Here is a 14523-nt window from a genome sequence, read left to right as displayed (position 1 = left end):
ATAGTGCCTACCTTTATAGAACTTGTTGGGAGGATTAATCACTAATCGATGTCAAGAGTTTTAGCTCAGGACCTAGCACAAAGTAAATACTCAAAATATTCTTTCATTTAGCAAATACTTGGGTGCCTACCATGCCCCAGGCCTGAAGGTATCTAGTGAAAAAACAGTCCCTGCCTTGAAGGAGCTTACATTCTAATCAGGAAGTCAGATAATTAACTAATAGAGATAGTACAACCTGGAAGAAAAATAAAGAAGACTTAGGAGATATAACGGTGACAATGGAAGTAGCAGGAGTGACTCTTTTAGATAAGAATGGGCAGGCTGCCACATTTGAGCAGGGACCTGCATGACATTTAGGGCCCGGCAAGACCAGTAGTGTTGCCAAAGGAGTAAACTATAATGGCATGTGAAATCAGAGGGCTAGCCAGAGGCCAAATTCTCTGGGGCCTGTGGCCAAGGTGAGGGTTTTTAGTTATATTCTAAAAGTGACAGGAAGCCAACAAAGGACTTGAAGCACAAGCTGACATAATCTGATTTACATTTCTAGAATATGACTCTGGCTACTACATAGGAACAAAAGCAGAAACAGAAAGATAGGAAGCTACTGGAGTGTTCTTGGACTAGAGTAGAAATGATAAAAAGTAACCAGATTTAGGAGACACTGTGAAAGCAGAGACAACAAGACTGACTTACTGATGAATTACAGGTGGCCTGTAAGAAAAAGAAGAGTGACCCCAATATTTTTGGTCTGAGAAACTAAAGAATGGGTAAGAATGAATGAAGAGCCACTTTAGTTGGGCAAGGAGGGGAAATCAGTTCTGTTGAAGACATGCTGAGTTTGAGATACTTCTTAGGCCTTTAAGTAGAGTTAAATTAGCAGCCGGGTAGACAAGTGTGGAGTTGTACAAAGGGGTGCAGGCTGGAGAAATGAATTTGGGAGTCACTGTCACCTCAATGACATTTAAAGCCTTGAGCCTAGATGAAATCACTTAGGGAGTGTGTCTTCCCTGTAGACAGAAAAGAGATCAAAGAGGAGAGACAAGGTCCTGGTATACTTTTAACACAGGAGGAAAGGAAGAACAGAGAATGGCGTGGGGGGAAGGAAGGCAATCAGGAGAGCATGGGGTCCTGAGAGCCAAGAGACAAAGGAAGTCAAGCTATGTTAGCTACTATCATAACCACCTTCTGGACTCCCAAGAGGAAGAGTCTTTGTCAGGCTATCACTTGACTTCCCCATAACTCACTCTGGCTCATCCTCACCTCCGGGCCTTGGTTCCCATCACCATCCAGATCTCATCTGGTTTCCAGGCTGTTTTCTTAACTCTCCCTTCATAAATCAGAAAGGCAGCCTCAGAACTGAAGATCTGATTGTACCTTTTCCCAGGTCCACAGGGGAGAGGACCTCGAGTTTATCCTCTCCCTGCACCTTGCACACCTTTCCCCTGTGCCTTCAGACTTTTTATTCTTTATGCTGTAGCTGACATTCCTTACCTTAGGAGAGCCGGAGAAGAGTGAAGAACAGGACAGCACCTTTCACGTAAAGGCTTGAAGACCCTTATTCAAGATCAATGGAATGCCTTTAAAATGACTCCCCATAAAATGTTCCATAGGCTTTAGTTTACTGATGAACCGCAAGACCATCTTCTCTTTCTTAGAGTGCCTTCAAGTCAAAATTAGTCTTACAAAGCCTGCAAAGTCCCCCAACTTTACCCCCCTTTTTCCTGGTCTTCTTTACAACTTTGTTACTCCAGCATCAAGATGCAGAAATAATGTTTTAATTACTAAGTCCTAGAAAACAAGGCAGTCAAAACAAGATTTGTACTTAAAAGCCCTTTTATTCTCCAGAATAAATTTGTTTATCTAATGTCTCAAAGTCTCTATGCAGCAATTACACTGTTGTTGGCAAACTATTAAAGATTTTGCCTGCGACTACAATTAACATATCATCGTGGCAACAGTGTAACTTTATATTAACTTTTCTCTGATGGCATGTTTTGAGCTTGTTAAAAATACCAGTGATATCTTCGGCACAAACTTCCTCTTCAAAAACTTTCTACTATATCCAAATTTAAGAAAAATGGCACACGATTATTTTATATACCATTTATATTCCAAAACCATAAAACCAAGCCCCGGAAGCATCCTCTCCTCTACTTAGAATAATATATTGCCGAAAATATATTAAAATGGCATAAAGCATATTGTCATAAAGTAGATTTGAGCAAAAGACCTACAATCATAAAATTTCTTGATCTTTTAAAATAACAAAATTAGATTCTAAATCTTATAAAACAGGATAAATGTACTATATGCATTCACTATACAGCTGGCCCTTGAACAACATAGGTTTGAGCTGTGTGGGTCACTTATACGTGGATTTTTTCAAAAGTGAATAGTACAGTACTACACGATCTAGGGCTAGTTGAATCCATGGATGCAGAACCGCAGATACAAAGGGTCAATTATAGATTATAGGTGGATTTTAAACTGTGCAGAGGGTCGGCATTCCTAACCCCCTTGATGTTCAAGGGTCAACTATATACTCAATCCCAGAGTATTAAACATTCAAATGGAAGAAAAGAAGAAAAAAATCTACCAACTCTGTAGTGTCACACTGTCATCAAGGGAGTATAAAATAAATATGCTAGCTATAATAAACATTAAACAAACTCTCAATTAACAACAATTCTGCTCTTCCTAAGCAAATTTTGAATGATTCTGAAGGGAGATGACAGGGAAGGCCCAGCTTTTCTTTAAGCTAAGTGGTACAAAGATGTCTCAACTAATAATAATGCCCTTTTTATTAATAATTTCCCTGAATCAAAAAAGGACATCAAGATAAATTTTAACTGAACAGTTAAATTCTAAATAGACACAGGCGTTCAGTCTTATTACACGGAATAGTAAAACTTAATATTTTGAGAAGCAATATATACAGGTCAGAGATTAAGAGTCAGAGCTCTGACCAAAACAGACATATTGATCAATGGAACACAATACAGAGCCCAGAAATAAACCCACACACCTATGGTCAATTAATCTTCGACAGAGGAGGCAAGAATATACAATGGAGAAAAGACAGTCTCTTCGGCAAGTGGTGCTGGGAAAGCTGGACAGCCGCATGTAAATCAATGAAGTTAGAACATACGCTCACACCATACACAAAAATAAACTCAAAAATGTTTAAAGACTTAAATATAAGCTAGGACACCATAAAACTCTAGAAGAGATCATAGGCAAAACATTCTCTGACATAAATCATAGCAATGTTTCCTTAGGTCAGTCTCCCAAGGCAATAGAAACAAAAGCAAAAATAAACAAATGGGACCTAATCAAACTTAAAAGCTTTTGCACAGCAAAGGAAACCATAAACAAAACGAAAAGACAACCTATAGACTGGGAGAAAATATCTGCAAACGATGCAACCGACAAGGGATTAATTTCCAAAATATACAAATAGCTCATACAACTCAATAACAAAAAAAAAACAACCCAATCCAAAAATGGGCAGAAGACCTAAATAGACATTTCTCCAAAGAAGACATACAGATGGCCAAAAGGCACATGAAAAGATGTTCAATATCGCTATTAGAGAAATGCAACTCAAAACTATAATGAGGTATCACCTCACACCAGTCAGATCGTCCATCATTAAAAAGTCTACAAACAGTAAATGCTGGAGAGGGTGTAGAGAAAAGGGAACCCTCGTACATCGTTGGTGGGAATGTAAACTGGTACAGCCACTGTGGAAAACAGTATGGAAGTTCCTTTGAAAACTAAAAATATAGTTGCCATATGATCTAGCAATCCCACTCCTGGGCATTATCTGGAGAAAACTCTAATTCAGAAAGATACATGCATCCCTATGTTCATAGCAGCACTATTTACAATAGCCAAGACATGGAAGCAACCTAAGTGTCCATCAACAGATGAATGGATAAAAGATGTGGTATGTATACATACACACACACACACACACACACACACACACACACACACACACACACAATGGAATACTACTCAGCCATAAAAAAAAATGAAATAATGCCATTTGCTGCAACATGGATGGACCTAGAGATATCATTCTAAGTGAAGCCAGAAAAAGAAAGACAAATACCATATGATATCACTTATATGTGGAATCTAAAATATGACACAAATGTACTTATTTACAAAACAGACTCACAGACATGGCAAACAAACTTATGGTTACCAAAGTGGAAAGGGTTTGGGGGAGGGATAAATGAGGAGTTTGGGATTGGCAGATACAAAAAAAAGAGTGAGGGCCCTGGAGCCAGACAGCACCAGTTCATTTTCTAGTTCTCTCATTCCTAGATGTGTGACCCCAGGCAAGTTAGCCAGTATTTATGCCCTCATCTGTGAAATGAGGAAAATACGAGTATCTGCCATAGGTCTGTTGTGAGGATTACATGAGTTAAAGTCTGTAAGCGTCTAATTGTGGCTGGCATAGCTTAAGTGTTTATTATTGTTGTCTTGTCGTTACCTACTAATCGCAGTGGTTTTCCCCCAACTAAAAGGCAATTTAAAAAGTAAAAGCTGCTTTTGTTTTCCCCTTCACCCATTTTGCCTTCTCAATTTTATTCACAGTTACAAAAGGAACTCTAGTATCAGACCAGAACAATGTCACAGGGAAACAGTAATTGTAGTTAAATTATTTCCTCTTTACATAGCTTCTGCTAATTCTGGCAGTACAGTTTTTTGTTCTGCCAAAACAAAAGAGGCTTCCCAGACATTCCCCACCTTTCCTGGCCCTGCCCCTCAGTTATTTAGATACCTCTCCTAATACCTTCATAATGGTCATCACACTGCTTTGATTACTTATCTCTAAGATGAAACTAAAAATACTCTGAGCCCCTGGTGGCCTCCCAGCCTATGTCTGCTGAGTTAACAAAAACCTAATTTCCCACATATGCCCTCAAAAACCTAATTTCATATTTCTTATTCTTACCACCTATATGTACAAAGCACTCATCCCTAAACAGTACAACCAAGAACAGTTTTTAGCCCACTAGAAATGTTTGTTCATAAAATAAGCACGTTGTTGATATACTACAAAAAATTAAATCTGTGAACACCAACTTCGCCTACTATAAAATCGGCACGAGTAGCCCCTTTCGCGGTCTCTCTAACCACACTCCAGACTTTGTGAGCTCCCACTGCAAGTGCTTCACACTTCACTGGGCAACTACCAAAAGCTATCAGCACTGTGTTGTTGGCACAGACTTTCAAAAATGAACTCCAAAACAACCCTTGAGAATTGCAAAGAAGGCATTTAAAACAAACAAACAAACAAACAAAACTGGGCATGGTTGCTTTCCCCTTTGAAAAAAGCAACAAATGTACATATAAAGGCCACATGAAGTACAGTCTGGATTTAATCAAGGCAACCTCAAAAGACTAAAACAGTAAGATGCAAAGCAGCAGGTTTCCTACAAGATTTTTTTCAGTCTTCTCTCTTGGCCGTTTCAGAATCCAGATGTGAAAACAACTTATTTAGGTAATTGAAGAAGTTTGAATTATACACTATAATAAAAAGCAGTTCCAAACACACAATACCAAAGGCCCCCTCCTTTAGTGACAGGTTCAACTGTTTCTGCCTATACATTTATACTCCCATTGAAAATAATGATTTAGGTACCAAAACTAACCACAAAAAACAATTTCACAAATAACTTTCAAATACCATCCTATGCGGACACCCAATTCCATTTGATCCTCACAACAACCTAGGAACAGAGAGCTGGGTAGGCATTAGCAACATCTCCATTTAATAAATGGAGAAGCTAAGGCTCAAGTATTTGATAACAGAGGATGAGCTAAATAATGTATGATTCATAACTACAATACAGCCACTAAACTCATGTTCCTGAAGACTACTTTAGACTTGGGAATATTTACCCACAGCATTACTAAGGGAAAGACCAAGGGGCTACAGAGGTTTGGCAAAGGGAGAAGGGAGGTCCCTGCACAGACTTCAGCTTTTATTCTGAGTGAAATGGGAACCATCTGAGAGTTTAGAGCAAAAAAGTAATCTGACTTCCATTCTAAAAGGATGGTGAACAGATTACTAGAGGGCAAGGGCTGAAGCAAGGAGACTTGTAAGGAGGCTACTGTAGGTGGTGGCAGTAAAGGAGGTGGAAAGTAAGATTCTGGGTATACTCTACGGCAGAGCCTACAGGGCTTTATGATGGATAGAGGATAAGAGAGAGTCAAGGATGTTTTACGATGTTTGCCCTGAGCAACTACAAAGGTAGAGTTGCCTTTAACTGAGTTGAGGGAGAATGCAGAGGAGCAAGAATTCAAGAGGATATATCAGATACTCAGTTTTGGACATTCCAAGCTTAAGATGTTTATTTAGGCAAGCAGGGAAGAGGTGCCAGGTAGACGGCTGCATAAACTGCCTTCTAAAAACAATTCCTGGGACTTCCCTGGTGGTCCAGTGGCTAAAATTCCGTGCTCCCAATGCAGGGGGCCCGGGTTTGATCCCTGGTCAGGGAACTAGATCCCGCATGCCGCAACTAAGACCCGGTGCAGCCAAATAAATAATTTTTTAAATAAATAAGTAAAAAATAAAAACAATTCCTTCCCCACTTGTGAGGGGCTTACTTTTTTTTTTTTTTTTTTTTTTTTTTGCAGTACGCGGGCCTCTCACTGTTGTGGCCTCTCCCGTTGCGGAGCACAGGCTTCGGACGCGCAGGCTCAGCAGCCATGGCTCACGGGCCCAGCCGCTCCGCGGCATGTGGGATCTTCCCGGACCGGGGCACGAACCCGTGTCCTCTGCATCGGCAGGCGGACTCTCAACCACTGCGCCACCAGGGAAGCCCAGAGGGTTTACATTCTTTACAGCAGTCCTGAGAAATGGTTTTAAGGCTCAAGTGTCTGATAATGGGTGATGAGCTAAATAAATTATGGTTCATAAATCCAACAGAATACTATATAATCATTAAAATCATGATCTTGAAGAATACTTTAAAAAATGTGCTCAGGGGGCTTCCCTGGTGGCACAGTGGTTGAGAGCCCGCCTGCCGATACAGGGGACACGGGTTCGTGCCCCGGTCCGGGAAGATCCCACATGCCGCGGAGCGGCTGGGCCCGCGAGCCATGGCCGCTGAGCCTGTGCGTCCGGAGCCTGTGCTCTACAACGGGAGAGGCCACAACAGTGAGAGGCCTGCGTACTGAAGGAAAAAAAAAAAAAATGTGCTCAATAAGTTAATGGTAAATGAATTTATCTCATCTAGAAGAGGGTGCAATCTAATACCCTTCTTTAAGACCATAAACTTTATCCCAGTAGAAGAAAAACGTAAGAAACAGAGAGGGATACATTCCAGAATGTCAGCTTAGTTAAGGTGCCATATGAGAAGTCATTAAATACCAAGGAAAATTGTGAGAAGGCCACTGACAGTGCAAGACCTGGACCTTCCCTTTATCAACCCATTCCAAAAGTCATTCTAAAGGACAAAATTGGTTTCAATCAATTCCAACTGAGTAAACACAGTATCATTTCACGGGCACCTTTATTTCCCAACCCCAGCACACACACACAGACCCCTCTCATTGCTATAGCTTCAAGTCCTGATTACAGGAAAAGTGTTGTGTGTCAAAATTTTTTAAAAGTTTAATGCCACGGGTACCCAAGCTGATTTCAATATATTTTACTGAACTCTTCTTCCTGTGCTGTAAAAGCCTCTTCACCTTCTTGTTGCTTATCTTCCTACATTCCAGTGACTAAATGAGTGTCATTTAACCAAGGTGAACATGTAAGCATTCCTCTCTTTGGAAAAAGAAGTCAAAAAGTGGTTCGAGGGCTTCCCTGGTGGCGCAGTCGTTGAGGGTCTGCCTGCCGATGCAGGGGATGCGGGTTCGTGCCCCGGTCTGGGAAGATCCTACATGCCGCAGAGCAGCTGGACCCATGAGCCATGGCCGCTGAGCCTGCGCGTCCGGAGCCTGTGCTCTGCGACGGGAGAGGCCACAACAGTGAGAGGCCCACATAACGCAAAAAAAAAAAAAAAAAAAAAAGTGGTTCTAATGTTTCAGAAAGAGGGGACGGGAGGCAAATTTCGTGGACTTGTGCTTATCATATGGTATGCCCTGGTCACTGGTCTAAATAGGCCTGGGTGCACAGCATCTCAATTTGTAAGATTAAGACTGTTTTTTCCCTTTGCTTTTATGCATTTTTAATTAAATGTTTAGTAGATATACTTATAAAATATATGTAGAGTTTAAACAGCAACAATAAACAAAACCCCAGGTACCCACCAGCGCATTACAGAACATGACTCTCACCTCTGTAGCTCCACTGTATGACCCTCCCAGATTTCTTTGCCCACCATCTCTCCACTGAGGCCTGCAGAATTTTGTCATTATTGCCTTACTTTTCTTCATAGTTTTACCCTATGTCTTTTTATGGAGTAAAGAATACAGAGAACAGTTTTGTATGTTCTTAAATTTATATAAATAAAATACATCAACTGCTTTTCCAACTTGCTTGTATAGCTACAGTTTATGATTTCCGTGTGTGTGTGTGTGTGTGTGTGTGTGTGTGTGCGTATACGCAGTAATTCCTCTCTTCTTTGCTATGTACTATTATGTAAATATACCATGATTTATTTATCCATTCCCCTGCTGATGGATACTGGGGGTTATTTCCAGTTCTGGACTCTAAGAAAAATAGTGCTGTTAGGAGTTTAAATGCCAAAACATCCAGCAGTTTTAGTGACTCTCAGTGAAATTCATGACATTGGTAGAGGTTACTGAGAGATGAATGACTTGGGTATGAGTGAGATATACAGTTCACCAAATGAATCTTAACGAAGGGTAGGTAAAAAACAAAACAAAAAACTGCACATTGCATCTCTATGGTTAGAGCACATGGTGTCGAGGTGAAGAAGTAGTAGCTGAAAAGCTGTCCTTATCCTACTCCTCCAGCCACACTGTGAAGCACTTTGGGTGTTATATTATGGAGTTTACACCTTAGTCTGACCTAATCATGTCCTGGCTTATCCTGAAAAGACTTAAAGCAGATATTTTCATGCTAGGCTAGTGCTTCTTAACCCTTTTTGGGGACAGAGCTCTCTTTAAAAACGTGCTGAAGCTGGGACTACCCTGGTGGCACAGTGGTTAAGAATCCACCTGCCAATGCAGGGGACACGGGTTCGAGCCCTGGTCTGGGAAGATCCCACATGCCGCGGAGCAACTAAGCCCGTGTGCCACAACTACTGAGCCTGTGCTCTAGAGCCCACGAGCCAAAACTGCTAAAGCCCTTGAGGCTAGAGCCCATGCCCCGCAACGAGAGAAGCCACCGCAATGAGAAGCCCGCGCACCACAACCAAGAGTGGCCCCCGCTCACCACAACTAGAGAAAGCCCGCACACAGCAACGAAGACCCAACACAGCCAAAATTAAAAAAATTTTAAATGTACTGAAGCCAAGACATGGAAGCAACCTAAATGTCCATCAACAGATGGATGGATAAAGAATATGAAAAAGAATATATATGTAACACAACATTGTAAATCAACTACACTTCAATAAAAAAACATATGTATGAATTTTAAAAATCATATTGAATGTGATTACCGTCTCCCTAGGAATATGCATGAAACATATTTTGCATATAATTTCAAAGGGCTCCCATCTTGATAGACACTCAGAAGTCTAACCATAGAGGCCAGTAAAAGAAACTCAGACTAAAATGCAAGTGCAAATTAGGTAACACTAAAGAGAGAAGAAAACTAAAGACTAACAAGAAAAGACTGGAATACATAATTACACAGATGCTAACCATTTAACCTAATTGGAACAACAACAATAAAAATCCATCAAAATGCAGCAGTAGGCTGCAGTAAAGAGGTAAAAATGGAGGTAACTTTTCTTGCCCTCTTATTTTCCAGAATGTTCACAAAGATAGTTTATATGCATTTACATTTATTTTCATGTAGCTATATTAATTTATGCTAGAAAAAACATACAGATTTATAAGAATTCCTTTCAAAAGTCTTCCTTTCCAAACTCCATTTTGTCCCTGTGTTCCCCCATCCCAAATTTTCATTAATGGACATGAAGTCATTCTTTGTACCAGCTGTGATGTGCAGCATTTGGTTTAGAAATGCACAAGTGCGAATGAAAGAGCCTTTTAAAATATACAATGTAAGCAATTAGCAGAAAAAAAAACAACAGGATTTCTTTTATCCCACTTAATACCTGGGCATAGGGAAAAAAAAAAAAAAAGATCCCAAACTAAGGAAGATTAATAAAAATATGAAGGAGACTTACCAAAGGATTAGAGACTGATTCCTATGGTTAAAGACAAAGCAAAAGATCACAATTTAATCACCAGAAGGAGTGTGTGAGAACTTATTGTTTTTCAGAGGGGAATTTATGCAGTTTCAAAGTCTCCAGATTTACACACATAACGTAACCATAAATGTGAGCAGAGCATTAATTTTGTCCCATTTTCCTTTTTTAAAGTAATTAGACAATAAAAAATGCTTCCAAAGTGGGAGAAACTTGGAATATAATGGGATATTATTAAACAAAGCTATTTGTATGCACTCTGGTCTCCCAAATGTCAAGACAGTAACATTTGTCTGTGCCATAGAAAATACTCCCTCTGAGACCAGAAAGTGCTTGAATAAAACTGCCACTACTCAGTTTTCAAATCTAGCACATTCCCTAAAGTACTCTTCACCACCCTCTTCTACTTTTTCATGAGACCTTACGGCAGGAACATTCCATTGCATTCCATCTGCAATCAGCCATAATCCGTGTGAGCAGAGTCCAGGCCAGCTTGCCAGCATAGCAGTCTTTTAATGCAGCTAACACACGTGGCTACAGAAAATTCATTTCAGTTTTTCCAACAATTCTAGGTTCAAAATCCATGCTCTATCCCAATCTTAAGCCCAATTTTTTAAAAACAAGCCATTAATACTTTCTAAACATAACAAGTTGGCTCACTTAAAATCTCTCCAAAGTTATTTGGATTACATATTAGTCAAATTACTAAAAAACTGCCATATAAAATTGTAAACAGAAATAGAAAACAGCAGAAAACTGAAAACGCCAAAATTCTAGAGGAAAAAGTCTCTGATACAATTAGCTAATTAGCTTTCCAAAAACAAACACCTTTCAAAGAAACCAAAATTACCCCAAACTTTCTGAACCATGACAAAGCATTCAGCTAGAAATCTAACACTACTTTTTCTAAGGCTGATTCATCTAATGAGGACTTTTGTTTCAGGAGGCTAATATTATTTTAAAAGTCACAAATTTCTCCTGGTGAATGTTTAAGCGAAGAGGCAATGTGTTATAGCCAGATGAGGCTAGGAGTACCAATCTAGATATAACACTAATAAGTCCTAATAAGCTACAATTCTGAAACTTTCCCCAAACATACGGGATGTTTAGTTTAATCCTCAAGGTCAAGTTGAAATACCCTCCTATCATCTATGAATTTTACATGTGCCCTTTGCCAAACTCACATCTGCACTTTTTTAAAACCCTTTTTTATGGCAAGTATCACTTTGATCATTTTTACTTTATATTGAGGTTATTTTGGTATGTCTTGTCTCTCCTACCACAAACTTTAACTCCTTAAGGGCAGGGTCCTAAGGTACATGCAACTCTGTGATCCCTAGAGACTCACATTACAGCAGACTCTCAAAAGAGGAAGAAAAAGACATAGGGCAAGACAGAGCAGAGCCACTCAGTCTGCTGTCTAGAAAGGTTGTAGACAAAATATGATGGAAAAAATCACTGGTAGTTCAGCACTGTGCTTAAGGTGGTCCACAGACTGGTTTTCATAGTACTAGTACAATAAGCCCAGGCCTAGTCTAACCATATTAATTACTTCTAATAAAAACCAGGCATCTCTTCATTAATATTTCCTCAAAAGACATATAAATATTTTCAGTAATTCTGGAGAGATCTTTGGGGAAAATAAACAAGAATGAGTAAATAGAACTTAGCATCCTCCCAAACTCCAAAATTTATGGCCCTATCCTTAGAAAATGTTCAGCTAGGAATCTTATTTTCTTCTTCAGTTTGCTGTCTACTACAAGTGAAGACAGCTGAAATCCTTCATTCAGAATGAATATCACATTTGGATAATTTTACTTTTTTCCCCTAACCTGACATTATTTTCTATACAATCAAAATAATAAGGTCAGAAAGAGAGCCACATATCTTAGATACAATGAGGTCTAACATTTTTTTTATTAGCCATCAATAATCTCAGTGAGCTCTTAATCCAGATGATCAAACACTAGCAGTCAGAAAATTAAGCAGACCCAGATCCATTTCACGTAACTATCCAGAACTATAGAAAATCTTAATTTTGCTACACACTCTAATAGTTTTATTCTCCTGAATAGTCAATAGATTAGTTTTTTTTATATTGGTTTAGTACTTAGCATACCATTATACATATAGTAGATACTTGTTAATAAAATCCTATTAACTTACATGGATATTCTCTCATGCTAAAATCTCAAAAAGAAAAAAAATACATCTTTTACAAGATATAAACATGAATAGTTTTACTCAGGTGTTTAAAATATACAATGCAGGGGACTTCCCTGGTGGCAGAGTGGTTAGGACTTTGCGCTCCCAGTGTGGGGTACCCGGGTTCGATGCCTGGTCAGGGAACTAGATCCCACATGCATGCCGCAACTAAGAGTTCGCATGCCACAACTAAGGAGCCAGAGAGCCGCAACTAAGGAGCCAGTGAGCCACAACTAAGGAGCCCACCTGCCACAACTAAGGAACCAGCGAGCTGCAACTAAGGAGCCTGCCTGCCGCAACTAAGACCTGGTGCAACCAAATTAATTAATTAATTAATTTAAAAAAATAAAATATACAATGCAGTCAAGACTGCAAAATAAGTTACTATTATACCTTACCACTAATTAAAAGGAAAAAAACTACATTAGAGAAAGATAATCCTGCTTAAACTATCTCTTGAAGGAAATCTAACACAAGTTACTTCTAGGGAGAGGAACTGGTTGACTACGTGATGGGGTGAGAGGAATGTTTGTACTGTACACTCTGTACATTTTGGATTTCATACCCTCTGAATGTTTTACCTATTCACAAAAATAAATCAAAACTGGGGTGAAATTAACGTAATGCTATTTGACCTTGACAATGAATATAAACTTATAACCCATTTAAGATGTGGGCATTCTAAAATGATCTGTCATCAAGAAAAAATGTTAATATTATTTTTGTACTAATAAACATTTTCCATTTATTTTTATTATATGATAAAGTGATCTTTGCATTCGTGGATATGGCCTTTTAATACTCACTTTCTCCTTAAAAGTTTTAGTTTAAGATTTCCAACTCTATAAAGAAAGTAGCAACACCCCAACCATTAATGAAAATCCATCTCCATGACACTGGGGATTCCTGGATAGTTCAGCATGCAAAACAGAGAAAAGTATTTCTTTCTGGAATCAATTCTGGCTCCTGATCCAGGATTTCCTAACGTCCGCACTTTAAAAGAACTTGTGATACACACCATCATATTTAGAGGCAACACCAGCAGTCAAAAATGCCTCCATACTAAGTTATAGTTAAATGCATTTTTCAGAAAGAAACAAGGGGCTCAATAATCAGGTTTTAGTGTGCTCACTTCAGCAGCACCTATACTAAAACTGGAACAATACAGAGAAGCTTAGCAAGGCCCCATGCAAGTTTTTAGTTATACTGTGTAAAACTTAATTCTTAAAATGAAACACAAAGGATAACATAGCTTGAATGAGTGACATTTAGGAATATAAACATTTGTTAGAGAACAATACTGAATTTTGCATCTCTTTTTACAATTATTCATAGGATATATAATTCATAGAATCACTGACACAACTGACAAAGAAATGTAAAGCACAAACAGTGGTACAGCAGTTTAGACTCCTACTTTTGAATCTTTTTTTAAAAAATAAAATGTTGTGAGTCCTATTTAGCAAGTTCAGAAAAGTATGTAAGCAACAGAAGGTTCAAAGTTGTATATGAGGAATCTATATCAAAAAATAAACGGCGAAAAAAATAAAAAATAAACGGCGAACTCACAGTAATAGAGAATGATAGCTGAGGAGTGGGGGAAAAAAGGAGATTCTGATCAAAGGGTACAAACTTTCAGTTATAAGATAAGTTCTGGAGACCTAATGTGCAGCATGGTGACTATGGTTAATAATGATGTACTGTCTATGTAAAATTTGCTGAGAGAGTAGATCTCAAGTGTTCTTACCACAAAATAAAAGGTAACTATGAGACATGATGGATATATTAGATTTTGCTAATCATTTCACAATGTATAAACATATCAAAGCACCACACTGTAGACCTTAAATATATAAAGTTTTATTTCCCACTGGGAGAATCCTCTACACAAAACACTGGCCCACAAATAGATGAGATCAGCATGTTTCCTCAACAATTCAACATTAACTTGTATCTATCTGAAAGAACAACAATTCGGCTTTATCACAAAGTTATAGGTTTTGAA

The 14523-nt window shown here is 38.8% G+C and overlaps 1 protein-coding gene and 1 non-coding gene across 4 annotated transcripts in view; one reads left to right on the top strand and one right to left on the bottom strand.

Annotated features, from left to right (window-relative positions):
• The window catches only part of KIF1B (kinesin family member 1B), a 130195-nt gene that overhangs the window by 114855 nt on the left and 817 nt on the right, over positions 1–14523 (bottom strand). The gene's annotated exons all lie outside the window — the stretch shown is intronic.
• LOC136140670 (U6 spliceosomal RNA) lies at positions 13643–13744 on the top strand. The gene has a single exon (XR_010657645.1). It is a non-coding gene; the product is annotated as a U6 spliceosomal RNA (small nuclear RNA).

Source organism: Phocoena phocoena, chromosome 1, assembly GCF_963924675.1.
Source record: "Phocoena phocoena chromosome 1, mPhoPho1.1, whole genome shotgun sequence".
NCBI classification, from domain to species: Eukaryota; Metazoa; Chordata; class Mammalia; order Artiodactyla; family Phocoenidae; genus Phocoena; species Phocoena phocoena.
The sequence above is the reverse complement of the archived record's forward strand: the minus strand, read 5'-3'. Positions and strand labels throughout refer to the sequence as shown.